Source organism: Pongo pygmaeus, chromosome X (assembly GCF_028885625.2).
Source record: "Pongo pygmaeus isolate AG05252 chromosome X, NHGRI_mPonPyg2-v2.0_pri, whole genome shotgun sequence".
Classification (NCBI taxonomy): domain Eukaryota; kingdom Metazoa; phylum Chordata; class Mammalia; order Primates; family Hominidae; genus Pongo; species Pongo pygmaeus.
Genome location: NC_072396.2, coordinates 38,506,436 through 38,533,052, shown reverse-complemented (window position 1 = coordinate 38,533,052; position 26,617 = coordinate 38,506,436). Strand labels below are relative to the sequence as shown.

The following is a 26,617-nucleotide window of genomic DNA, read 5'->3' as shown; positions in this document are numbered from 1 at the left end:
ACCCATGTCATGAAGGACATAGGCTTTTTCTGCTGTTATGTTTGACCATCCTTAGCATATGGGATTTTCTTCTTTGAATGGTTGCTTCATGGTTTCAAGATGCTTTTCCTAGCTCCAAGTATCACAATAACAAAGTAGCATTTAAAGGCAGGAATTCATAGAAATTAGACTGAGACAAGTCATTTATGTACCTTGTTCCTTTTATTAGAAAGTACAAACTTTCCATGAAGCCCCATAATAACTTCCCTTATATCTCATTGGCAGGGGAGAATAGGAAAGTGAGTCTCAGGTTTTTTCAGCCTCCATGGTAGAGGTGGACAAGAGAAGAAAGGGGTTGGAAATGATTTTTAGATTCCAATGTGAATGGCTGCCATATCAGATAACATGATTGAAATTGAATAGGAACCTTTAGAGTTTACATACAGAAAAGAAATAGCAACAAATTGAAGCTCAGTTTGTTTTAAAATCTCTCCCCTCTAGATATCTGTATTCCTATGTTCACTGCAGCATTATTCACAATAGCCAACCTAAGTGTCTGTCAATGGATGAATGAATTTAAAAAATGTGGTACATAAACAAAATGGAATATATTCAGCCATAAAAAAGAAGGAAATCCTGTCATTTGTGACAATATGGAGGAACCTGGAGAACATTATGTTAAGTGACATAAGTCAGGCCTAGAAAGGCAAACATCCATGATCTCACTTATATGTGGAATCTAAAACAGTTGAACATAGAAAGTAGCTTGGTAGTTACCAGAGGCTGAGGCGGGGAGGTGGTGGCAGATGGGGAAAGTGGAAATGTATACATATATCAAATCATCAAGTTGTACACTTTAAATATATATAAAAATATATGTAAATATATAAATTCTAACCATCATCTATACTTCAATAAAGTTGCAAAAAATAATTTAAGCAAAAATTGTATAAATGATTTTATAATAATATAATATATAATTTTATAATAACATATTATATAATAATATTCCTTGAAAAAATATATGCTTTTTATTTTTAAAAATAAAACATAAAACTAATGCTTAGAAAATTGATTCCAGTGATGCTTTTGGACTTTAAATTCTAATATTCCTAGTAAATAAAAGCAGCTCATGTTATACCTCTTGTTGTCATTAACCTTTACTACTCTGTTATATAAGGTTCCCTGTCATTATTGTCCATTAGACTGCTTGGTAATAGGATAAACTTGGGAGAAATTATGCAGGATCTAAATGAAATAAGTGTAAGAAAATAAGAAAAAAAGATCCTGACAATTCTGAAGCCTCCTGGAGTAGAATTTGCCCACTTAAGAAATATTCTCATACTGAAACAATGAAGCTATGAAGATTTGGAACTCTGTGTATTTGGGCTTAAATTGACTGAGTCATTTGGTACTTTGGTTTAGTTTGGAAATGTATAAAAACATCAGGAAAAGAAATATGAAATGGAGTTGGGGAGGCACAGGAGAAAATGTTTTCAAATTAAGTTGTTAACAAATAATCAAATAGTTCATCTTATTTAATCTCACAAAAATCCTTCAAGGTGGCTATTATTAGCCTCACTTAATGTGAGGAAACTGAATATGGAAAAAAATAACTAGCTTAGCCAAACTTACAAAGTGGGAAAATTAGGATCTACACCAAAGTCTGTCTGCCAAATCTATGCAGTTTCTATTTCTTCTACCCAACAGAGAAAGAGTGGCCAGAACACATGCCCAAAAAGATGTAAATCTTAGCTAAAATGATATCAGTTTTCTGATGGTGTATTAGTCCCTTTTCACACTGCTATAAAGAAGTACCTGAGACTGGGTAATTTATAAAGGAAAGAGGTTTACATGACTCACAGTTCTGCATGGCTGGGGAGGCATCAGGAAACTTACAATCATGGCAGAGGGTGAAGGGGAAGCAAGGCATGTCTTACATGGTGGCAGGAGAGAGAGAGAGAGCAAATAAAGCCACATCCTTTTAAACCATCGGTTCTTGTGAGAACTCACTCACTATCATGAGAACAGCATGGGGGAAACTTCTGCCATGATCCAATCACCTCCCACCATGTCCCTCCCCCAACACGTGGGGATTACAATTTGAGGTGAGATTTTGGTAGGGACACAGAGCCAAACCATATCAGATGGAAATAGGAAATGTCTTATGATGCACAGGAATATTCACAAAGCAATCACTGAATGAAGCTGATTGACCAGAGATTATCAAGAAAAGGGTGAGCCTTATAATACGAAGACAATCAATTTGGCCCCTCAGAAGTGAGGGAGAAATAAGGGACAGTGAATGAAAGAGGAAAGTTTAAGGAGAGGAGGAAATGAGGGAGAGAAGAAAGTGGGGCAAGAGAGAGAGTAAGGCAATGAGGTGATGAGGGGACTAGTTTTGCAGGAAATACTTATTATCTGTGTATTCCTACATATACAGAATTTGTGTGTAAAGTAGAAAAAGTCTCCACTAGGAAGATAATTAGAGGTTATGAATATTCCTTTTATCACTTAGCAACCAAGACACATGCTTATTTCTGCTCCCCAGAAGCAATGTTAGCTACTAGTTTCAATTCAGGAAAATGTGTATCTTCAGGAAGGTTTATGTGAGATATTTATTCAGCTTTTTCTCAAATTTCTTCATATTTTCACTATAAACATCAAACTGAAAGTGTGTTCCAAAAATTCTATTCCACCATGAAAATGTAGAAGCATACTTTCTGATGAAGTTTATGTGGTGTAAATCATGATGCTGAGAACCAGCATAGAAAAGGATGAGATTTAAAGCTTTGAGAGGAATATCATAACCACGATGGGCATCAATAGTTTCTATCAAATAAATTGTCACCCATGTCCAAAGAAGAATTAATTACATGATCATACAAAAGCATGATTCCAATGAAAAATCCAGTTCCAAGAATTAGAATTTCCAAAGGATGTGCATATTCAGCTTCTATTCCAAATGGAGCTTGAAACTCTTCATGAATTTTATGAATCTATTTGCATATTCTTTTTGTGGTACAAGAATCTATACAGGCTTAGAAATAGTGCCAAGTACTAACTGCACATGTACCATAAAACCTAAAGTATAATAATAATAATAATAATAATTACAATAAAAGAAAAAAATATATAAAAAAAAATAATAAAAAATAAAAACCTAAAAAAAAAAAAAAAAAAAAAAAAAGAAATAGTGCCAAGTAGTATCAAAGACTGTAGTATAGCCAAACACCTTACCAAAAGCATATACCATTTTGTCATTCTTTTTCAATCATAAAGAATATTGAAATACTCTGTAAAATAATAGGTTCCAAGGGGGAGGAGCCAAGACGGCCGAATAGGAACAGCTCCGGTCTACAGCTCCCAGCGTGAGCGATGCAGAAGACGGGTGATTTCTGCATTTCCATCTGAGGTACCGTGTTCATCTCACTAGGGAGTGCCAGACAGTGGGCGCAGGTCAGTGGGTGAGTGCACCGTGCGCCAGCCGAAGCAGGGGTGAGGCATTGCCTCACTCGGGAAGCGCAAGGGGTCAGGGAGTTCCCTTTCCAGGGGTGACAGACGGCACCTGGAAAATCGGGCCACTCCCACCCGAATACTGTGCTTTTCCGACAGGCACCCGAATACTGTGCTTTTCCGACGGGCTTAGGAAACGGTGCCCCAGGAGAGTATAGCCCGCACCTGGCTCAGAGGGTCCTATGCCCACGGAGTCTCGCTGATTGCTAGCACAGCAGTCTGAGATCAAACAGCAAGTCGGCAGCGAGGCTGGGGGAGGGGCGCCCGCCATTGCCCAGGCTCGCTTAGGTAAACAAAGCAGCCTAGAAGCTTGAACTGGGTGGAGCCCACCACAGCTCAAGGAGGCCGGCCTGCCTCTGTAGGCTCCACCTCTGGGGGCAGGGCACAGACAAATAAAAAGACAGCAGTAACCTCTGCAGACTTAAATGTCCCTGTCTGACAGCTTTGAGGAGAGCAGTGGTTCTCCCAGCATGCAGCTGGAGATCTGAGAACGGGCAGACTGCCTCCTCAAGTGGGTCCCTGACCCCTGACCCCCGAGCAGCCTAACTGGGAGGCACCCCCCAGCAGGGGCAGACTGACACCTCACACGGCCGGCCAGGTACTCCAACAGACCTGCAGCTGAGGGTCCTGTCTGTTAGAAGGAAAACTAACAGAAAGGACATCCACACCAAAAACCCATCTGTACATCACCATCATCAAAGACCAAAAGTAGATAAAACCACAAAGATGGGGAAAAAACAGAGCAGAAAAACTGGAAACTCTAAAAAGCAGAGTACCTCTCCTCCTCCAAAGGAACGCAGTTCCTCACCAGCAACGGAACAAAGCTGGACGGAGAATGACTTTGACGAGCTGAGAGAAGAAGGCTTCAGACGATCAAATTACTCCGAGCTATGGGAGGATATTCAAACCAAAGGCAAAGAAGTTGAAAACTTTGAAAAAAATTTAGAAGAATGTATAACTAGAATAACCAATACAGAGAAGTGCTTAAAGGAGCTGATGGAGCTGAAAACCAAGGCTCGAGAACTACGTGAAGAATGCAGAAGCCTCAGGAGCTGATGCGATCAAATGGAAGAAAGGGTATCAGCCCTGGAAGATGAAATGAATGAAATGAAGTGAGAAGGGAAGTTTAGAGAAAAAAGAATAAAAAGAAACGAGCAAAGCCTCCAAGAAATGTGGGACTATGTGAAAAGACCAAATCTACGTCTGATTGGTGTACCTGAAAGTGACGGGGAGAATGGAAACAAGTTGGAAAACACTCTGCAGGATATTATCCAGGAGAACTTCCCCAATCTAGCAAGGCAGGCCAACATTCAGATTCAGGAAATACAGAGAACGCCACAAAGATACTCCTCGAGAAGAGCAACTCCAAGACACATAATTGTCAGATTCACCAAAGTTGAAATGAAGGAAAAAATGTTAAGGGCAGCCAGAGAGAAAGGTCGGGTTACCATCAAAGGGAAGCCCATCAGACTAACAGCAGATCTCTCGGCAGAAACCCTACAAGCCAGAAGAGAGTGGGGGCCAATACTCAACATTCTTAAAGAAAAGAATTTTCAACCCAGAATTTCATATCCTGCCAAACTAAGCTTCATAAGTCAAAGAGAAATAAAATACTTTACAGACAAGCAAATGCTGAGAGATTTTGTCACCACCAGGCCTGCCCTAAAAGAGCTCCTGAAGGAAGCGCTAAACATGGAAAGGCACAACCGGTACCAGCCACTGCAAAATCATGCCAAAATGTAAAGACCATCGAGACTAGGAAGAGACTGCATCAACTAACGAGCAAAATAACCAGCTAACATCATAATGACAGGATCAGATTCACACATAACAATATTAACTTTAAATGTAAATGGACTAAATGCTCCAATTAAAAGACACAGACTGGCAAATTGGATAAAGACTCAAGACCCATCAGTGTGCTGTATTCAGGAAACCCATCTCACGTGCAGAGACACACATAGGCTCAGAATAAAAGGATGGAGGAAGATCTACCAAGCAAATGGAAAACAAAAAAAGGCAGGGGTTGCAATCCTAGTCTCTGATAAAACAGACTTTAAACCAACAAAGATCAAAAGAGACAAAGAAGGCCATTACATAATGGTAAAGGGATTAATTCAACAAGAAGAGCTAACTATCCTAAATATATATGCACCCAATACAGGAGCACCCAGATTCATAAAGCAAGTCCTGAGTGACCTACAAAGAGACTTAGACTCCCACACATTAATAATGGGAGACTTCAACATCCCACTGTCAACATTAGACAGATCAACGAGACAGAAAGTCAACAAGGATACCCAGGAATTGAACTCAGCTCTGCACCAAGCGGACCTAATAGACATCTACAGAACTCTCCACCCCAAATCAACAGAATATACATTTTTTTCAGCACCACACCACACCTATTCCAAAATTGACCACATACTTGGAAGTAAAGCTCTCCTCAATAAATGTAAAAGAACAGAAATTATAACAAACTATCTCTCAGATCACAGTGCAATCAAGCTAGAACTCAGGATTAAGAATCTCACTCAAAACCGCTCAACTACATGGAAACTGAACAACCTGCTCCTGAATGACTACTGGGTACATAAAGAAATGAAGGCAGAAATAAAGAAGTTCTTTGAAACCAACGAGAACCAAGACACAACATACCAGAATCTCTGGGATGCATTCAAAGCAGTGTGTCGAGGGAAATTTATAGCACTAAATGCCCACAAGAGAAAGCAGGAAAGATCCAAAATTGACACCCTAACATCACAATTAAAAGAACTAGAAAAGCAAGAGCAAACACATTCAAAAGCTAGCAGAAGGCAAGAAATAACTAAAATCAGAGCAGAACTGAAGGAAATAGAGACACAAAAAACCCTTCAAAAAATTAATGAATCCAGCAGCCGGTTTTTTGAAAGGATCAACAAAATTGATAGACCGCTAGCAAGATTAATAAAGAAAAAAAGAGAGAAGAATCAAATAGATGCAATAAAAAATGATAAAGGGGATATCACCACCGATCCCACAGAAATACAAACTACCATCAGAGAATACTACAAACACCTCTATGCAAATAAACTAGAAAATCTAGAAGAAATGGATAAATTCCTCAACACATACACCCTCCCAAGACTAAACCAGGAAGAAGTTGAATCTCTGAATAGACCAATAGCAGGAGCTGAAATTGTGGCAATAATCAATAGCTTACCAACCAAAAAAAGTCCAGGACCAGAGGGGTTCACAGCCGAATTCTACCAGAGGTACAAGGAGGAGCTGGTACCATTCCTTCTGAAACTATTCCAATCAATAGAAAAAGAGGGAATCCTCCCTAACTCATTTTATGAGGCCAGCATCATCCTGATACCAAAGCTTGGCAGAGACACAACTAAAAAAGAGAATTTTAGACCAATATCCTTGATGAACATTGATGCAAAAATCCTCAATAAAATACTGGCAAACAGAATCCAGCAGCACATCAAAAAGCTTATCCACCATGATCAAGTGGGCTTCATCCCTGGGATGCAAGGCTGGTTCAATATACACAAATCAATAAATGTAATCCAGCATATAAACAGAACCAAAGACAAAAACCACATGATTATCTCAATAGATGCAGAAAAGGCCTTTGAAAAAATTCAACAACCCTTCATGCTAAAAACTCTCAAGAAATTAGGTATTGATGGGACGTATCTCAAAATAATAAGAGCTATCTATGACAAACCCACAGCCAATATCATACTGAATGGGCAAAAACTGGAAGCATTCCCTTTGAAAACTGGCACAAGACAGGGATGCCCTCTCTCACCACTTCTATTCAACATAGTGTTGGAAGTTCTGGCCAGGGCAATCAGGCAGGAGAAGGAAATCAAGGGTATTCAATTAGGAAAAGAGGAAGTCAAATTGTCCCTGTTTGCAGATGACATGATAGTATATCTAGAAAACCCCATTGTCTCAGCCCAAAATCTCCTTAAGCTGATAAGCAACTTCAGCAAAGTCTCAGGATACAAAATCAATGTACAAAAATCACAAGCATTCTTATACATCAATAACAGACAAACAGAGAGCCAAATCATGAGTGAACTCCCATTCACAATTGCTTCAAAGAGAATAAAATACCTAGGAATCCAACTTACAAGGGATGTGAAGGACCTCTTCAAGGAGAACTACAAACCACTGCTCAAGGAAATAAAAGAGGATACAAACAAATGGAAGAACATTCCATGCTCATGGGTAGGAAGAATCAATATCGTCAAAATGGCCATCCTTCCCAAGGTAATTTACAGATTCAATGCCATCCCCATTAAGCTACCAATGACTTTCTTCACGGAATTGGAAAAAACTACTTTAAAGTTCATATGGAACCAAAAAAGAGCCCGCATCGCCAAGTCAATCCTAAGCCAAAAGAACAAAGCTGGAGGCATCACACTACCTGACTTCAAACTATACTACAAGGCTACAGTAAACAAAACAGCATGGTACTGGTACCAAAACAGAGGTATAGATCAATGGAACAGAACAGAGCCGTCAGAAATAATGCCACATATCTACAACTATCTGATCTTTGACAAACCTGACAAAAAGAAAAAATGGGGAAAGGATTCCCTATTTAATAAATGGTGCTGGGAAAACTGGCTAGCCATATGCAGAATGCTGAAACTGGATCCCTTCCTTACACCTTATACAAAAATCAATTCAAGATGGATTAAAGACTTAAATGTTAGACCTAAAACCATAAAAACCCTAGAAGAAAACCTAGGCATTACCATTCAGGATATAGGCATGGGCAAGGACTTCATGTCTAAAACACCAAAAGCAATGGCAACAAAAGCCAAAATTGACAAATGGGATCTAATTAAACTAAAGAGCTTCTGCACAGCAAAGGAAACTACCATCAGAGTGAACAGGCAACCTACAAAATGGGAGAAAATTTTCGCAACCTACTCATCTGACAAAGGGCTAATATCCAGAATCTACAATGAACTCCAACAAATTTACAAGAAAAAAACAAACAACCCCATCAAAAAGTGGGCGAAGGACATGAACAGACACTTCTCAAAAGAAGACATTTATGCAGCCAAAAAACACATGAAAAAATGCTCACCATCACTGGCCATCAGAGAAATGCAAATCAAAACCACAATGAGATACCATCTCACACCAGTTAGAATGGCAATCATTCAAAAGTCAGGAAACAACAGGTGCTGGAGAGGATGTGGAGAAACAGGAACACTTTTACACTGTTGGTGGGACTGTAAACTATTTCAACCCTTGTGGAAGTCAGTGTGGCGATTCCTCAGGGATCTAGAAATAGAAATTCCATTCGACCCAGCCATCCCATTACTGGGTATATACCCAAAGGACCATAAATCATGCTGCTATAAAGACACATGCACACGTATGTTTATTGCGGCATTATTCACAATAGCAAAGACTTGGAACCAAGCCAAATGTCCAACAATGATAGACTGGATTAAGAAAATGTGGCACATATACACCATGGAACACTATGCAGCCATAAAAAAGGATGAGTTCATGTCCTTTGTAGGGACATGGATGAAATTGGAAATCATCATTCTCAGTAAACTATCGCAAGAACAAGAAACCAAACATCGCATATTCTCACTCATAGGTGGGAATTGAACAATGAGAACACATGGACACAGGAAGGGGAACATCACACTTCGGGGACTGTTGTGGGGTGGGGGGAGGGGGGAGGGATAGCATTGGGAGATATACCTAATGCTAGATGACGAGTTAGTGGGTGCAGCGCACCAGCATGGCACAGGTATACATATGTAACTTACCTGCACATTGCGCACATGTACCATAAAACCTAAAGTATAATAATAATAATAATAATAAAAATAGGTTCCACACATAAAAGCAGCTGGATATAAAAGTGATTAAAGAGAAGTAATTTAAAGCATTTCCATTGGTTTTCCCATGTCTCTGTTTTATATTTTTCAGTGTTATTCTTTTTAATGCAAGGTATAAATTGAAATAGAAATCCAGGTAAAAAGAACAAGAAATAAAAGGTTTCATGAATAATAGCAGATCCCCGTGTTGCAATCTAGAACATAGTATAATTATTAACATACAATTCCAAGCGTTTTAAAATGGTTCTTGCAGAGGACTCTCAGGTAAATGTGAATCTACATACTCCACAGCTACAAATGCTGAACTAAAGATGCTGGCACTTTCATTTGTTGCCATTTCTCAGATCTCTGCATAGAGCCTTCTAATTCTGGATGGTCATAAGGTGACTATAGCCATGATTTTTGATGCTTCTGATTTTGTCATTCCACCTGTTTTAGCCAACTCTCATTTACTCATGAGTAAACCATACCTAATAAATTTCTAAAACTCAAACTGACTTCTAATAACAGACTTGCTGATGTGAACTCAGGAAGTACAAATTTGTTTACTGTTAAGATTAAGTAAACATACCACAACAGGATGCAGATGGGATTTTAAGGCCCAATTTGAAGACACGCTCTGAGTTCATTGAGTCTTCAGTGAGCCACCAACAGTGGAGATCAGGTCTATTGGAAGGTGCCAGGACAGTGCCACCCTTATCATCAACCAACACCACCCTGCTTTCCCATCGAGACTGGAGAACTATGCAGAAGGTGGAAAAGTCACCAGTCTTTTGGGCACTGTTCATGGAGACTGATTATTCCCTCCCATCCCACTGAGGAGAAAATAATTTTCTGAAATAAAATGATTATTTCCAGGAATACAAAGTAAGATGAGAGTCATGGAATCTGACTAAGATGTCATAAAGTTAGTATCAAATCTTTGGGAAAGGGGTGTTGACACAGTTGGGGGACAGTTAACTGACAAAAATAAAACCACATCGTATTTTTCTTCTTACTGAATTAAAAACCCTCAACAAACTTGCTCCATGAAGGCTAAAAAGGTAAATTCTAAAATCATATAATTCACAGTTATCTCAATTTATAATTCTTGTAAAAATAGAACTACTGTACCTATATCTCTGCTTCGCTTCAGATTGTATTCTCAAGAACACAGTACAATTTATTGAAACAATAACATATATGTAAAGTTAAGAGTAGTTGCAGAATGCAAAAGCTTTGCTTTGAAATCAGTCTACCATCTATTTAATTATTAGTATAGGAAGTTGTACCAGCATTGGAAGTTAGTTTAATTTGGGTTCCCCCAAAAGTAGACCCTGAGGCAAGGACTTGGAGGCAGATAAGTATTTATGAGGTAATCCCAGGATGCAAAAGTGTGAGATAGAGAAAGTGAGACAGAGAAAGGAAGAAAAAATCAAATGTATTCTACTTCTACAGAAAAATGGGACTCAGTCTCCTTGAGGATACTGTGAAGAACTGCACACAATGCTCTTCAAAATTATACCATCAAAGGTAGGGGTGGCTGGGGCATTAATCTACCTACTCCTACTCACCATTGGCTAAGGATTGTCTCTGGAGGTGTTAACTTACTTTCAGTTGTGCCTGCATTCATGGAATGACCCTCCATTTTTTGCCCCACTGCCCACTTGGCATGGGTCTCTGGCAAGTGCAGGGGATTCATCTCCACAAATGAATGGAAATCAAGTTCCCAAGGGGTTGGGGCAGTTTTGTGGTATGTCACAAATTCCTGCTATAGAGGTTTAAGTGATTTCTGCCTTCTTCATGGAATCACCTGCTAATGTAATAGATTTCTTTAAGTATATTATCAATTACACAGGCATTTTAAGATGAAAAACATACTCATCAATTATTGCCAAATGTCAAATCTCAATCAAAATGACCCCCAGACTCTTTTCCCAGAAAAAAAAAAAAAACTTTTTCAACAGGTACATCATTTCCAAAACAGACCAGACCTGCGATAGACTTTTAAATATTAGGAATACATAGGATGGGGAGTAAGAAGATTTGGTTATAGCTTAGCCTAGGGCCATAAACAATCCATAAATAAACATGAAATGACTATGCTCCAAAATTCCTCAGCTATATCAGGCCATGGGAAGTTCCTTTCTCAGGCTTCCACCTGAGAGGCTTCTGCCTGACATATGAGGAGCATTTATAGTAAACTGAATTTTGATTAAAAGCTCCAGAAAAGCAGGGAACAATTGTTTATGAAAACCATCTAGATTAGTGTGTTCAGAACTGTGCCGCTGAGGCCATGGAAGAGAAAAAAATAAAGGGGTAGGTCTGGACTCCTCCCTTGCTTCAACAGGAGCCATGGTGAATTTTTGTTTGTTTTGTTTAGGCTTGTGCTTCAGCTTGAAAGACACAGAACAAATTCTTTCGATTTACAAATGAAACACAGGCTGGGAGCCATTAAGTGGCTTGTTAAAGACCACGCTGCCAGACAGAAGCAGAGCTAGAACGAGGAATCTGACTTCTAAGTAACAACGACTCTCTCCTTTAACCTAGTTCTGACCTTGGGCTTCCCTCTTTGTCCCTGTAGAATCAAGTATAAGCAAGAATGGGGCTAAGTTAGTTTACTGAAAATCCCCCACACTTTGTATCATCAAATTTCTCAACCCCCATCCTCGATATCAAATCACCCTGGCCAGCCTTCAGCAGGAGTTATGTTGAGTTGGTCTAGTAAGAGTCACCCTTACCCTGAGATTTCCTTTTAGTAATTTTCCACCCCCTGACCCTCACCCTGCTCCTTGGCTGTAAATCCCCACTTGTCCTTATTGGAGTCAGAGTTAAGCCCAATCTCCTTCCCCCATTTCAAGACTTTATTGCAGTGGTTCCTCTACCTATAGCCAATAGTCTCCCCAAATAAAGCCTTCATTACCATCTTTAGCAAGAGTCCTTAAACATTTTCTTCTTTAACATAAGCCAGCAATGCACTTCCTAATTCACCTTAGTTTTCCTTTCCAAACCTGTGTCAATTCACAAAAATACTCTCAGCAGTAAGCCTCCCTATTGTCTTCCCTTTAACAAATGTAGTGAGAATTTAAAATGGTACTTAAAACAATACTGACTATGGTCACTTCATCCTCTCTAGGGGAATGATTCAAATCTTCTCAGAGGTAGATAGCTCTTTTGTTTAGAAAAATACTTTGATGATGGGCCTTGACTGACTTGTTCATAGAGAAATGTGAGGACCCATGCTCAAAGTTTAAATGAATGAGAGCCAGATTACACCATGAAACAGAGTAAGAGAGACTAAGGTGGCCAGGAGGGAGGCCAGCAAGAAGGGAGGAAGGGATGAAAGCAGGGGAGAGAAAGAGGAAGAGGCAAAGATATAAGCAATATGGAGGCCTGAGGAGAAATTCTCTGTGATTGGGCATAGCTAAAGAACTGAGAACATGGTGGCATGATATTCTGTTGTAAGTTTGTGGTACTGGGCTGGGTTGTCACGATTTTTTCCCTTCCCTGTTATTTCCAAGATTTAGAAATCGGACACACACAAAAGCCATACGTTAGTTTTATTTGAAAAAAGGGAGAAGTGAAGCACAGCAATGTGGAAGAGGATAGGAGAGCCCAGAACGGATAGAGAAGACCTGGAATTAAGCAGATGAGCTGGTGTTCAAGAGCTTAGCAGAGAATGGTGCTATACCATAAACCAGCCCAGGACAACGTAAGCCATCTGTGGGGAGTTCTCAGAGATAAGGGGGTGGAGGGCAAGGATAAGTGCCATTTGATTTGAACATCTTCCCACTAACTCTTCTCATCAGTCAAAGTCATTTCCTGCCCATAATGCATTAAAGAACTATGACAGAAGAATAGGACAGAGTGTGTGAAAATTGCTCCAACTTTCAGGTACTTGTCAGGAGAAGCAACACGTAATACTTGACATGACTCATTTAAGTAGGAGATGACAGCAGGTAAAATTAACAGGAATCTGAAGTGATGTGCTATTTCCTTTAAAGAAATATATGATCACAAATGAAAAAATGCCATAAAATTCACATATGTACTTTATTTAAAATGTTGACATACAGGAAAAATGTACTAATGAAAGAATTTGTGCTTATGTTTATGAAAGACCTATTATTATAAATATTATTTGTAGAATAAAACTCATTAACTCAATTAGATTCACAAATAATACAATGGAATTTTTCTGAATTATTAGAAAATTTATACTACTAATGACTTTTAATGGTAGTTTAGTCTTACCAAAACGGTAACCTTGACAGCAAGAAAATTAAAATCACAGTAAGGGAATGGCTAAGATAAAATATAAATGAAAAGTTTTTTTTCCCTACAAGTTATTTCAAGTAATTGACTTCCATGGGTAGGAGGCATAACTAAAAATAGATTTTAGAAAATTATTCTATGAAAAGAACATGTGATCAAATCCTAAAATGCTTCAGTCCTTGATGTGGCTCAATGTCTTTAGTACAGTGGTTCTCACAGTGTAGTCCCTGGCCAGCAGGATAAGCATCACATGGGAACTTGCTGGAAATGCAAAGTCACGTCTTAGAGATACATAATTTGACAGCCAAAGAAGTTGGGGTGTTTTTATCCATCAGCTTCCCATCAGTCATTGGTTAAAGGCTACTTCTGGGGACCTTATCCTAGACACAAGGAGAGCTTGCCTCTTTGACCATAGGGGAAAAAAAGCCCTCAGACAGAGAGTAACAGTAGCAGGTTTTTGCAGCAAGCAGCCTTTTGCATGTCCAGGTGAACACGGAAGGGATGGTAGGGCACCAACAGCCTCTGCTATGGTCTCTGAACTTCATATGTTAAAGATCTAGGCTTTATTACCTCAATCATCTTTATTATGTTAATGTCAATGATGAATTACATGGTCAGAAAGGGGTAAGGGGTCTCAGGAAATACACTCCAAAATTGTAATCAGCCACTACATTTCTTTCTGGGATTGTCCCTGCACAAGCTGGATGTGGTGAGAAGCTGGTCCCAGATACGGCTGTGCAATGAATCCAGTAAGCATGACTTTCTGGCAGGGAATCCCTGAAGTTGATGCATTTTACTTGTCCGTATGACACTTACATTTAATAATCCAGTGATTCTAAATCTCTATTTAAATGTCATTGCAAGGGATGATATATTGTATGCCTGATTTAAAACAAACAGAAACTCCAATTGATTCAGTCAACAAATCCATCTAATTCTACCACTGATTCATAGTAACCACATAAATTGCCAGTAGGAACAGGAAAATCCCTCTATAGTAAGCCCTAGTTAAGCAACATCCTTCCCTAAAGCTTATTTCTAGAAATAGTCATGAAGAGTGAAAACAACTGCCTCCAAGAATGATTTCTTTCACTGGACTCTGTCATTTACCCTCTACTGGGTTCTAATCAGGTTTTCCAAATAAGTCTTCTGGAAATATCCCGTTGCAGCATATCAGATAATTTACCCCAGAGTCAACACAAAATTTAATCGGAAGACAGTAAAATAAACACAGTGGTCATATTTATTTATTACTGACTTCCAATAAATTTTACAGGCCCAGTTCATACACCTAGATTGATTTTCATGCAAAAGATAACATCCTTGCACCAATTATATACATATATATATATATATATATATACACACACACCTATCCCTAACTGAAAATACTTGTTTGTATACTAAACATGTATACCTAGTAAAAGAGAGAGGACCAATGTGGGAAACGAGATCACTGGGAACCCTTGATTTTTTTTTTTTTTTTTTTTTGAGATGGAGTCTTGCTCTGTCGCCCAGGCTGGAGTGCAGTGGCGCGATCTCGGCTCACTGCAAGTTCCGTCTCCCGTGAGACTCCTTGATTTTAATGGTCACCTTGATATTAACGATCCAGTGGCTAAATCCAGCCTATAGGAGTGTTTTGTTTGTCTTGTCTATTATGTTTCATTTGTATGAAAAAAGAATAAGCACTTACATATGGGGGAATTCAAATAAAATAGTCCATGTTTCTGCTTCCTCTTTCAAGAATCAGGATCAGGCAACAGTGGTCTCAGAATCTGTGTGGCAACAAAAGGCAGAGGTTGGAGAATGGCTATCTCCTTAAGATAGGGTGGACACAGCCTGGTGCGGTGGCTCACACCTATAATCCCAGCATTTTGGGAGGCTGAGGCGGGCGGATCACCTGAGGTCAAGAGTTTGAGACTAGCCTGACCAACATGGTGAAACCTCATCTCTACTAAAAATACAAAAACAAATTAGCTGGGCATGGTGGCGCACGCCTGTAGTCCCAGCTACTCAAGGAGGCTGAGGCAGGAGAATCGCTTGAACCTGGCAGGCAGAGGTTGCAGCGAGCCAAGATTGCGCCACTGCACTCCAGCCTGGGCAACAGAGGGAGACTCTATCTCAAAACAAAACAAGACAAAAAGATAGGGCAGACACACCCAATTTATCATAGTTATCACCATTTCCTTATTGTCCACCTGCCTTGCCTCTAGGGGTATTGAGTTCGTAATCCATTGTAAATAGAATTTTAGACACAGTTTTGGAAATGTAGCACATCTTACCTTTTACACAGATGCCTCAGATGTAGGAAATTTTCATTTGGAATACAAGCTTCTGTATCTTGACTAATTGCATTAATGTGTATAATTGATGGCGCTCAGCCAGTGCACCTAGGATGACAATGAATAGCACATAAAATATTCTAAGATAGCCTTTCCATTTCCTGTTGTAATTATTAGCAATACTCTCCAGGTCTCATCTTAAGCTAGGCCCTGCCGCTGCCCTATACAGGTCTTCCTCTAGATAATTTCTACCGCAGCACCAGCACAGCAGAGGAAGGATAGAAGAGTAAAGATAAAGCTAAAACTTAGGAAGAAGTTAAGCCTAGGTATAAATTTGTGACTAAGAGAATAACCTGCTTGTAAGGAAACTGATCTTCTTCTTGTGGAATGGGTTATCTTTCTTTTTTTTTTTTTCTTTTTTTATTAGAAGGAGGTTTGCTTGTTGCCCAGGCTGGAGCGCAATGGTGTGATCTCAGCTCACCGCAACCTCTGCCTTCCAAGTTCAAGCGATTCTCCTGCCTCAGCCTCCCGAGTAGCTGAGATTACAAGCACCTGCCACCACACCCAGCTAGTTTTTTGGGTATTTTTAGTAGAGACGTGGTTTCTCCATGTTGGTCAGTCTGGTCTCAAACTCCCGACCTCAGGTGATCTGCCTGCCTCGGCCTCCCAAAGTGCTGGGATTACAGGTGTGAGCCACCGCGCCTGGCCATTTTTCAAACAATCTCAACAACTTTGTTTCAAAAATTTTTGTATTAATGCAGGCTCATTTGAATAGGTGCAGTACCTAGTAAATGAACTGTTTGAAAGTTCAACCCTTCATTTGGATGAAAGGACAATTGCCAGAAGGTCTTATTATTTCACAGTAACTAACCATATCTAACCTTTGAAAATTTCCAAGCTTAGCTGATAAAAGGGAAAAAGCTCAAGTGAAGGTTATGCTCAGTCTAAAGCATTTTGGCATTACAATGGGATAGGAATATATATTTAAAACAGGGGCAAGGGAGGAGGCTGAAGAAGGAAGGAAGGAGGAAAGGAGTGAGGGGGGAGAGAGAGAAAGAGAGACAGAGAGAGAGAACACAACAAAATGACACAATGAATGGCAGAGATGGAAAATTCTTATTTTGTGGGTTAGAGATCAACCTCAGCTCTTTGTATCTTTAAGTTTCTTTTCCATTCAAACCAAAGTTTTAAAGCATGTGACTTTATGAACAACAGGGGGATATAGTATAAAGAAATGAAAAATTCCATGCAAATAAGCATTTGCTTAAGTATTTTAAAGCCAGCCACGAGTTGATTCATGTCAAGGTGCAAGGTTAGGCTGCTACTATTAGAGAGATGCAGCATCCGAGAGCAGAAAGATTTTCTACTTTAGTGGGGCTACAGAATGACTAACAATTTGATAGTTATCACCAGTGCCTGACAAAGGGTTATTTTCAATGAGGGAAGATTGGACAATAAAGGACAACCATAGATAAGTTTCTCTATTCATTTTCTGAAAAGGTTTCCAAAACTGTACATTCAAAAATCTCCCTGGACAAGCCCTTTAAGTTCTACAGGCTCAGTGAAAATACATCTTATCATTATCTGCTGCAGTAAAAATAAAGTTGAAATTGTGCACATATATCATGTATTCATTTCTCACATATTCCCCCAATCATCTATGTAGGAATATTGTCTTAGTTCATATACCCTCCAGCCAGGATTACAGCCCAACCCCCTTCCATAATGAAACATAATGTTTTGAAGCAATAATAAAACCTGTATCACATATGCAACAATCATTAAATCCATAGACTTTCTGTCTGTGTTGGGGAAATCCCTGAATTTGCAATGCCCATCGCTTGTCATAGACATCTTCACATTTGCTTTATATACAACATCTGTGTAGCTCACTCATGTGATCATTGGAAGAAGAAAGATAAGAATTAATGGGGATTCCACGTTGGTACTCTGTTGATCCACTGTATTAGTTTGCCATGGATGTGTAACAAATTACCATAAACTGAGCAGTTTGTAAGAACACTCGTTTAGTACCTCACAGTTATGTAGGCCATAATTCTGGGTGGACGTGGCTAGATTTTCTGCTGAGTTTCACAAGATGTTGGCTGGCTGAGCTCTTTTCAAGAGCCTATGGGGGAGAATCTCCTTCAACCTAAAGTTCATTTAAGTTGTTGGCAGAATTCATTTTCTTGCAGTTGTAGGACTGAGGTCCCCCTTCCTTTTCTGACTGGCAGCTGACAGCCTCCCTCAGCTTGTAGAGGCCATCCACAGTTTTCATGTGGTCCCCTTCATCTTCAAAGCTAGGAATGGTGGTGAATCAAAGCCGCCTTGCGTTTTGAATGTCTCTGATATTCCTGTCTGCCCTCTTCTTCTGCCAGCAGTTGGAGAAAATTCTCTACTTTAAGGGCCCATGTGTTTAGATTAGGCTACTCGATACCCTGATAGCTTACCTTTACAACTGTGTTATGAAGTAACATCGTTGTGACAAGACTCAATGTATGAATCAAGACTCAATCACAAGTTTCATACCCAATTACATTCACAGGTCCTGGGGATTGGGACCTGGATTCATGGGGAGAATTTCTAGAAAATGTACCTATCACATCTATCAACGTACTTTTTTTTTTTTTTTTTTTTTTTTGAGACAGAGTCTTGCTCTGTTGCCCAGGCTGGAGTGCAGTGGCATGACCTCGGTTCACTGCAACCTCTGCCTCCCAGGTTCAAGCAATTCTCCTGCCTCAGCCTCCCAAGTACCTGAGATTACAGTCACTTGCCACTATGCCCAGCTAATTTTTGTATTTTTTTTTTTTTTTTTTTTTTTAGTAGAGACGGGGTTTCTCCATGTTGGCCAGGCTGGTCTCGAACTCCCAACCTCAGGTGATCTGCTCTCCTCTGCCTCCCAAAGTGTTGGGATTACAGGCGTGAGCCACTGCACCTAGTCTGTTTTGATATATACTGTCCCCTTGTGGGAACAATTTATGAGTATGAGATGGACTATATCAACTGTTGGGTGAAAAACAGCATTCTAAATGTTCAATGAAGGAAGCCTCAGCTTCCTGGTTGACCATAAGAATTTGCCTCTAGAACTCGGAGGTGAGTAAATTCACCTACAGTCCTCAATAGCTGGCTATCAATACATCACATCTAGACCTCTAGGGGAAGGCAGGCTTATATATAAAAGATGAAAAACCTAGATAAAAGGATACTTTCTTTTTAAAATTATATGAGCTGTATCATATGAACTCTGCACCTCCTCAGCCTTTGGATGCTAATGTGAAGTCTTAATAAATGATCTTGAGATTTGAGGGATAATCAGTCCATTAATTTCTATAACAGATATCTAAATGAGACTTACTAGAACAAGATAATGTGAATACTAAACGTAGTGTAATTTTTCCAGTGCATGTGGCAGATTATATTTTCTAAAGATGGCCACAATATCTCCCATCACATAGGCTTTTCTGTCAATTTTTGCTTCACGTGTTTTGACATTCTCTTCGTGGGTGCATATACATTTATAATTTTCATATCTTCTTGTTGGATTGACACTGTTATATTATTAAATGTATTCCTTTATCTCTAGCAACAATTTTGTCTTAAAGTCTATTTTGTCTGATATTAGAATAGCCTCTCCAGCTCTCTTTTGATTACTATTTGCATGGTATATCTTTTTCCATTCTTTAACTTTTGACATATTTGTGACTTTGAATCTAAAGTATGTCTCTTGTGGCCAGAATATAGTTGTATCATTTTTTAAAATCCATTATGCTGTTTAATTCACTTATATTTAATGCAATTACTGGTCAAGCAGGATTTGTGTCTGCCATTTTGAAATTTATTTTTTATATGCCTTATGCCTTTTTGTTCTTTTAGTCATCCATTATTGCCTTATTTTGTGTTAAAAAGATACTTTCTGGTGTACCTTTTAATTATCTTGTCATTTCTTTTACTGTATTTTTTTAAGTTATTTTCTTAGTAGTTGCCGTGGCAGTGACAATTAACATCTTAACTTAAAACAAACTGGTTCAAATTCATGCCAATTTAATTACAGCATAATACAAAAAACAGTGCTCCAATTTTTCTCCATTCTAAGCACCCTTATTTGTGTAGATATTGTCATAAAAATTAAAGCATTAAACATTGCATGCCCATCAATACAGACTTACAATTATTGCCTTATGAAATTGCCTTTTAAATCAAAGAGGAGAAAAAACAGTTAAAAAGAAAAAATAAATTTATGCTGTAGTTTATATATATTTAACTATGTAGTTATCTTTACCTGGGTTCTTTATTTATTTACATGGTTTTGAGTAGCAGTTTGGTGTCCTTTCATTTTAGCCTGAAATACTCTCTAATTTTTCCTGTTGGACAGGTCTGCCAGTGACAAATTCTGTCTGTTTTTATTTATCTGGAATGCCTTAAATTCTCCTTCATTTTTGAATGATAGTTTTGATAGACATAGAAGTCTTAGTGTCTTAGCTGACAGTCTCTTTCTTTTAGCACTTCAAATATATCAACACTCTGCCTTCTGTCCTCCTTGGTTTGTGATAAGAAACCTGCTGCTAATCTTATTGGAGATTCCTGATCTGTGATGATATTGCTGCTTTCAAGGGTTTCTCTTCATGATGACAGTTTGATTATTGTTTGTCTAAATGTGGATCTCTTTGAGTTTATCCAACTTGGCATTCATAGGAATTCTCGAATGTGTAGATTCATATCTTTTATTGAATTTGTGAAGTTTTTGGCCATTTTATTTTGAAGTATTCGGCCAGGCGCGGTGGCTCACGCCTGTAATCCCAGCACTTAGGGAGGCCAAGGCAGGCGGATCACTTGAGGTCAGGAGTTTGAGACCAGCCTGGCCAACATGGTGAAACCCCATCTCTACTAAAAATACAAAAATTAACAGGGCGTGGTGGCGGGTGCCTGTAGTCCCAGCAACTTGGGAGGCTGAGGCAGGAGAATCACTTGAACCCAGGAGGCGGAGGTTGCATGAGCCAAGATCGTGCCACTGCACTCCAGCCTGGGCAACAGATCAAGACTCTGTCTCAAAAAAAAAAAAAAAAGAAAAAAAAAGAAATATTATTTCTGCTGTCTTTTCTCTCTCTTCTCCTATTAGGACTCCCGTTATGAATATGCTAGTATGCCTGCTGGTGTCCCACAGGTCTCTTAGGTTATGTTTTTCTTTTTTTTTTTTTCTGCTCCTCAGATTAGATTATCTCAATCAGTCTGTTATCAAGTCCACTGATTCTTTCTTCTGCTTGCCGAAATCTGTTGAACACCTTGACTGAAAGTTTTATGTCAGTTATTGAACTTTTCAACTTGCAAGTTTCTTTTTAAATACTTTCTCTCTTTATTGATGTTCTGTTCTGTACTTGTAAGACATTGTTCTATGCTTTCCTTAGTTCTTTAGATGTGGTTTCCTTCAGCTCTTTATAAAATAGCTGATTTCAAGTCAGTAACCTCAGCAACTGGGCTTCCTCAAAGATAGTTTCTATTGACTCATTTTTCCTGTGGATACGCCATAGTTTTTTGTTCTTTTGCATGCCTCGTAATTTAAAACTGGACATTTAAAATAATATAATGTGGTAACTCTGGAAATCAATTTCTCCTACTTCCCCAGGGTTTCTTGTTTGCTTAGTGACTTTTCTAAACTAATTCAGTGAAATCTGTATTCCTTGTCATGTGTGGCCAGTGGAGTCTCTACTCTGTTAGCTAATGATTAGATTGAGATTTCCTTACATGTCTGAAACCAGCAAGTCTCCTAGTCTTTGTTGAGGGTCTCTGAGTGCATGTTGAGGCACACCCTGAACACTCAGGCAGAGAGTTTACAACTCCAACTTAGCCTTTACTTCCTATTTGCATAGCACCTTGAGGTTAGTCAGACATAAAAAGTTAGAGACTTCTCAGGTTGTTCTTGAGCATGCAAAGAGCCCTATATATATGCATGGCCCTCCAGATTCCCAGGAACATGTTACAATTTTTGAAGCCCCCATGGACATTTCATTTTCCAGTTATTCCATTTAAGTTTTTTGTTTAGCCTATTGTCTACCTCAATTGCAATCTATCTACCACCTCAGGCAGCTTCAAGGTTCAACAATTGCCTCTGTTGTTTTTGACAAATTCTCTGAAAAAAAGCTTTACATACTGAGCAAGCTCCGAGTCAGGTAAAATAAAGACAGCCTTGAGAGTGATGTCTTTCAGGGAGCCACCGACAGGTCAAATAATGATAATTCTCCGGAATGTCGCAAAGTGCTTCAACTCTGTTCTACCCTTTCCGGTGGCTGTCAGGATGCTGGTTTTCACTCATTGTAGGCTATTGGTTTTTAAGGCTACCATGGAGCTGAAGAGGGGGATGAGAATATGCAAAGTTAAAATGCCAGAAATTTTTGCAGTTCTTAATGAGTTTTAGCCATTGTTCTTGAATAAATGCTCCCCAGATTAGCACAACCCTTTGGTTACTTTCCAGAGTTCTGAAAAATGTTGATTCTGACCATTTTTCTGTGTTCTTATTATTTTTATGTAGGAGTGAATTTTCAGAGGTCCTTATTCTGCCATTTTCGCTCAATGTGACATTGACACTGTATCATTAAAAAGTGGAGTCTATATCGCCACCTCCTTTAAATCTGTGCAGGCCTTGTGAGTGCTTTGACCAACTGAGTCAGTGGAAGTAATGCTACTCCAGGTCCACTTGTAGGCCATAACTGCCCTGGCAACTCCTACTTTCTGCCTCTTGGAAGCCAGCCATCCTGTAAGAAGAGCAACTACCCAGAGACCATCATGCTATGAGAATCTCAAGCTACACGTAGAGGCTCTGAAGAATGATACAACACGTAGAGAGTGAGAGATCAAAGAGCCCTAAGGTATTAGGCATGTGGGTAAAAAAAATCCTTCTTGGAAGCTAACCTCGCAGTCCCATCTTTTCTAGCTCATACAATCTGAACCAGAAATTTGTCCTACTGAGCCCTTCCCAAATTCTTAGCCCACAAAATTGTGAACAAAATAAAATAATTATTTTTAGCCACTAGTTTTTGAGGTGGTTGTTATGTGACAATATAGCCAAAATGGCAGATAATTAAAGCCAGAGACAGGAGATTCTGCTCTGATGAAAACCAGAGTCATTGTGACTGCCATTACTGCTATTCCAACACTCCCACTGGGTACCTCTATCTTTAAGCCTTTGAAAATTGTTATTTGTTCCCCTTTTCAATTGATTTATAAAAGGAATGCTATCATAATTCTTCCTAAATATTGTTTTATTCTCTCTCCTCAACTCTAATGTCTTGACTCATCGTGAGGTTTTTGGAGAAACAGAAGTCAATTTCAGTTTTGGAGACATGAAAAGGTTTACCCATCGCTTTAAAGTAAAGATGGCTCCCCCTTCCATTTTACCCCAACTCCTACATTTCCTGTGTTACACCATCATCATTCTCCACAGTGACAGCAATCCCAGTAAATAATGTCTCCTTGCTCCTTCTCTGGGACTCAGCTGTTTACTGCTCCATGCCCCTCGATATGTGCATCATACAGACTTCGTGTGGACAGTATGAGGATTCCTAAGTCCTTGCACAGTTTTTCTATTCAGAAATAATCAATATTGTTACTTTATTTTTTAATTCTTAAAATTTACTTTTAAAAATAATATTCAATTACTAAAACAACATTTAACAAGCTAGCTTTCCTTTAAGTCTTTAAGACCAGTTTGCAAATCCTATTATTCTATTTATATACACACTAAATTTTAACAGTCACTGACTAGAAAACCTTTAATTAATATTTAGTCAACTCAAATTGAGCAGACTGAACTCCTTAAACTATTAGCCCTGTTTATAATTCAGTTAATTCATTTACAGGATTTAAATTACATTCACAAATTTATTATATTAAAATTTCTCTTTAAGTATTTCAAAGGCATGACCTAAAACCAAAAGCTTTATTCAGTCATTCAGCAAATTTTGGAGCACCTACTATATACTAAGCTCCTTTGTAAGTGTTCTGGATACAGCAGCAAACAAAACAAAATGCTTGCCTTTGTGGAGACTGTATTTTAGTGGGTAAAATAGGTAATAAACAAGTATATGGTATCATTCCAGATACTGATAAATGCTCTATAGAAGAGAAGTTAAAGTGATATAGTCACTTTTTATTGAATGGTCAGGGAAAGCCTTTTAGAAGGACTAACATTTCAGAAGAGTACCAAATGAGATATTTTCACAAAACTTAATGCTAGAAAATCTAAAAATTCAACTTGAGACCTAGTGAACCTGAACTTCTCTTAGGCCTTCAGTACTGTTTGCTAACTTAGTAAATTTATCTCACACTTTCCAAATATCAATCAAAAGACTAAAATCAATGACAAAATCTTACATTTGGAATTGGAATCATAATCTAAGTCTTGCATATTCTCTAACATGCCAAATTCTCTCTGATATTGCAAAAACATTAAATACCAAATGTATACAGTATTACAATGATTATGAAAACCTATCCCAAAATTTAATTCTAAGCTTATTTTTAAAACTTTAGTATGAAGGTTAGAATGATTGAAATAATGACATAAATTCTTTACCCTTCCCTGTATCCATGCCGTTTGCCAATTGACTGCAGTTCCTCCTATCAAGAAACAATATATTTTCCTACCCCTTGATTCTGAGTCCAGGCACATGCCTTATTTTGGAAAATGTGATGTTAACAAACATGAGACAACTAGAGTCTTGAAAAAGTACTTGTTCTCTTTTGCCTCTATCATTGCCATGAGACCATACCTGGGCTATCCTGCTGGAGGATGAGGGACACATGGAGGAAATTTGAGTTGCATCACAGAGATTGTGTGGTTGTTACACAGCATTATAGTAGAGGGAGATAACTGATGCAATACCTGGATTTGTTCATGTTCCATGGGTAGAAAATAAACTTAACAACTAAGACACAATGTTTTCATTTCAAGGGAGTTTAGCATTTTGTGCAAAATTAGTCAGGATGAGATTCACCTGCAAAAGTAGCTGACCAAGGAAAAATGTATTTCCCCTGATGTAAAAGTCTGGAGAAAGGCAGTCAGATTGGTACAGCAGTTTCATCATGTCAAGGACCCAGGCTCCTTCTATCTTGTTGCTCTAGTATAGGTCACCTCATTGCCAATGATGACTACTCCAGTTCTAGCCATCTTATCTATATTCCAGCCACAAAGAAGGGAAAAAAGGGAAAGAATAAATATAGGCTTTTTCTCCCTTCCGAGATAGCCTCTGGATGTTGTACATCACTTCTTATATCCCTTTGACAAAAACGTATTCGTATGATCAAACTTGGCTATAAAGAAGGCTAGGAAATATAATCTTGATTCTGAGCACACATATGCCTAGCTAAAAATCTGGGGTTCTATTAAAATAAAAAAGTAAAATATAATGTTTAAGGATAACCAGCTGTCTCAACATTGCAATCTCAATGCTTAAGCAAACTGGAATTACCAACTAGTTAAACCAGGGTTACCATCTCAGCGGACAGGTCAGGTTGTCAGGACACAGAATCTACTAGGGTAAGGCCCTAATAGGTGCCCTTACCCTTTTATACATTTGCTATGAAAACAAGAGACTCTCTATTTTTTTGAGAGGGATTGGTCTTTGTTGGTTTCAGGTTTTACCCTAAAGTTAATGGTTCCATTTGACTTAACTAGAAGTTGACCCTGAATTCCAATTAATTTTCAGCTAACTTCCTTCAGTTAACCTCTGTGCAGCCTGATAGAATTCTGAATTCTTATTATATTTTTTTCTTTTTAGAAGGATGAAAACCAAATCAGTTATAGTTTTCATATCTCTCATTCATAACCCTAAAGTCATCTAATAACATATTTGTCAAAGTGCTTTACGTAAGCAACTCTGGCATTCCAGCTTTCTGAGATCTCTCTTTTGATTTAGCAAAAGGAAATAATTTCCTCAAATGCTTCTGAGGTTTCCCAAAGGTGGCCATTTGTCTCAGATCAGGCTAGGATCACCTCTTCAATCCTCCCCAGACCACCCCTATCCATTTTGTAACTGCCCCTCCCTTTTGTTTTCCTCTGCATGATGCCTTCCTCACTTCTACTTATCTCAACAATAGTTGATGCAAAGCATGATACAGCCTTGCCCATCTTTTACCAAAGCAAAATAAACAGTAGGCTATTATTTTAAAAACTTTATTGAAGCTTTGTGGTAAACAGAGGGTAATTTAAACACTAATCTGGAAAGATTTAAAACCTGTTCTGAGTTTTCTAGAGCCCACAGGTCTTACTCATTCCCAGAGGTCTCATATTGACCCCCTTCCTCTTTAGCCACTCAGCATGCCATCCTGTTGCTGAGAAGAAAAGCCCTTATCTCCTCAGATTAGTGACCTCTGTCTTATGTTCTCTCTCAAACTCTTGGGCCTATAACACACTCCCTTTAAGGAAGAAAAAACAGGTGAAAAGCCCATTAATAGAACAATAATCCTCCAGAGATGTAGTCTTACTCCAAAGAAAACAACATTTTACGTTTTTATGCATCGTAAGATCTGGGCTTTGCCTCTGCGTAACTAAGAGATGCATTAAAGTATTATTTTTCCTGTGTACACAAAAGCTCAGGTATCCCAGTGATAAATTCTGTCTTCACCTTGGGAGTTATAAGCACAAACTCCAAGGTAGCTTTTTAAAAATAGCAACTTTTAGTCCTGCTTTAGATATTCTAAAGCACATATGACTAATTAGGCAGG

At 38.7% G+C, this 26,617-nt stretch overlaps 1 protein-coding gene and 1 pseudogene across 12 annotated transcripts in view; both read right to left on the bottom strand.

Annotated features, from left to right (window-relative positions):
• Positions 1 to 26,617, bottom strand: part of SYTL5 (synaptotagmin like 5) — a 242,611-nt gene that overhangs the window by 192,706 nt on the left and 23,288 nt on the right. For 6 of the 12 annotated variants that reach the window (XM_063660108.1, XM_063660110.1, XM_063660116.1 and 3 more), the window contains exons 2-3: positions 15,902 to 16,009; positions 15,313 to 15,394 (exon numbers count right to left, since the gene is read on the bottom strand). The exons of 5 other annotated variants lie outside the window; for them this stretch is intronic. The gene's annotated coding sequence lies outside the window, so the exon portion shown is untranslated. The remainder of the gene's footprint in view (positions 1 to 15,312; positions 15,395 to 15,901; positions 16,010 to 26,617) is intronic. One more of the 12 variants, XM_063660117.1, reaches the window with a different exon arrangement.
• On the bottom strand, positions 2,585 to 9,702 carry LOC129024047 (methylsterol monooxygenase 1-like; annotated as a pseudogene).